We start from the raw sequence: 2,363 nt of genomic DNA on the forward strand, positions 1-2,363 counted from the left end.
TTGCGTAGGCCATCTTCCTTCCAAGACACACACGTGTTGGGGTTTGTGTGATTTTATGATAGTGCCCCAACACGGAAAAATAAGCGTACGAGAAGAGTTGGGCCCGACCAGATCATTCGTGCGTGATTTATACACGGCCAGACGCGTATTATATTACACGTATTAGGCCTTTGATCTGCGTTGCGTAGGCCATCTTCTCGATAGAGAGAAAGCCAATGTATTCTTTTTTCTTTCTTTACACACACACACACAGTTGTAGTAGGACAGGGAGGGATGCGAGCGTGCTAATCACGCTTCCTCAAGTCTTCGCTGTGGTGTGTAAAAAAAAAAGAAAAAAAGGAATCGTTGGGAAAGTCCAAAGGACGAAAATATCGGGCAGTCTGAAGATAACTTAATGCTCGTTTACATTGGTATCAAGAGAGACCGGCTTGTGTAGCTCGTTTCAATGCTGTGTCGTTGTCATTGACACCCTACTCTGTTGCGCGCTAGTGGCAGCATGAGCGTGGGACGTATATATATATATGACACCCAGCTAGAGCCGGCCGTGAGTCCGTCCGGTGTAAATAACGACGAAAGGAGAGAGAAACTTTTCGAATCCAGTATCGGGTTGATAATTGTCCAGTTTGAATATCCATATCCCCGTCGTTTTTGGAGGTGATATACTCTCTGTGTTTCTTCGATAGAAGGCTTTTCAATGTTCTATTCGCTCCGACCGTCGAACTTGCAAGAAAACAGTGGTTTTGGATTTGCTCGTACATATATATATGGTTTCGACGGAAATATCTCGTTCTTTAAGGGACAATTATGTCGTTGTACGACGACTCCCGAATCTCCTTCGCGCGCTGGTTGGAGCTCTTCGGGTATCGGCTTGTTCCGAAATATAACACAAAAATGTGGTGGATAGCAAATACACATTATATTATATATGAGAGAATAAAAGGGAAAAATTACCCTGAACGGTGGATCACTTGGCTCGTGGGTCGATGAAGAACGCAGCTAATTGCGCGTCAACGTGTGAACTGCAGGACACATGAACATCGACATTTCGAACGCACATTGCGGTCCACGGATACAATTCCTGGACCACGCCTGGCTGAGGGTCGTTTACGTACTTATAAACTGCTTGCGTTGATGGCACTTGTTGCCTATATACGTACGAGCGAATGATGGGCGCTTCGTCGGCGTTTGTCGCGGTCCTATGAATATTGAGAAATTTTACGTACGTCTAACAGTCTTCGAGAGAGATGGAAATCGTGTTCGAACTAGCGTGAGTGTGGAAGGCGGTGTCGTGTGTCGTATATGTTTTATATACGTCCGCCCGTCTGAAACACCGCTTCGAAGCGGTGACAAAATCTTTTTCGGGACGATTCGTATCCGTAGAACTATCGAGATTTCACTGGTACATTTTCAACGCGCTCCCGACGTCGCCTGAAATGAAACGAGATGGGTTTAACCCACGAAAGCGTACTACACGAGTCTGTCCTATGTGAAGACTGTGTACAGAGATCGAACGAACGCATGAAAGAAATTGAACGAAAGAACACATAACCCGCAAAAATATAGAGTAGAATTGTGACCGTTGCTTCGAATTTGAATTTATATGTATATATATATCATAGCCCCAGGGAGTGGAACCTATGAGTGTGGAAGGATGTCTCTTACCGTTATGTTGCCAGAGGAAAAAAAGTCTCTCTCTTCGTACGACACATTTGTGTACGAATTGTATCGATGGCTATATAGATCCGATGTTGCACATATTCTGAGTAAAGAACACCCCACCCGGGTTACCGTCCTAAAACTCTTCTATTGGTGTGGCTATGATGTGTGTGTCAACGCAATCGCGAGTCTGGTTCTACGGGAAAACCGTTTGTCGGTCGCCCCATATATCTTTTTGTTCTCTTCAAATGATCGAATAGCGAAACCGCACGAGATCAATCGGTCGTCTAGTCCCCGAAAGTACTTTTCGGACGGACGTTAAAGTTATACCGATTGTAATCGTCTTGCGAGTGTTTCGAAGATCTATATTTGGAGAGGATATCGAATTTTATAAAAGATATATTGGTGAGGCGCGATAAACGGTTTTTTTTTTGCTTTAAGGGTTTTTTGTGTTTTTTTTATTTTTTTTTTTTTTTTGTGTTGCTCTGTACACGTTTCGCAAAATGCTTTCGGGGGGGGAAGCTCTGAAAAAATTTTTTTTCACGTTCCGACGACCTCAGAGTAGGCGAGATTACCCGCTGAATTTAAGCATATTACTAAGCGGAGGAAAAGAAACTAACCAGGATTTCCTTAGTAGCGGCGAGCGAACAGGAATTAGCCCAGCACTGAATCCCGCGGAGTTCCGCCGTTGGGAAATGTAGTGTTCA

The 2,363-nt window shown here is 44.2% G+C and overlaps 1 non-coding gene across 1 annotated transcript; it reads left to right on the plus strand.

Annotated features, from left to right (window-relative positions):
- The first annotated feature begins 948 nt into the window (after positions 1 to 948).
- On the plus strand, positions 949 to 1,103 carry LOC143263305 (5.8S ribosomal RNA). The gene has a single exon (XR_013036804.1). It is a non-coding gene; the product is annotated as a 5.8S ribosomal RNA (ribosomal RNA).
- Positions 1,104 to 2,363: the final 1,260 nt, after the last annotated feature.

The sequence above is a fragment of the Megalopta genalis genome, unplaced genomic scaffold, assembly GCF_051020955.1.
Source record: "Megalopta genalis isolate 19385.01 unplaced genomic scaffold, iyMegGena1_principal scaffold0460, whole genome shotgun sequence".
In the NCBI taxonomy this organism is placed as follows: domain Eukaryota; kingdom Metazoa; phylum Arthropoda; class Insecta; order Hymenoptera; family Halictidae; genus Megalopta; species Megalopta genalis.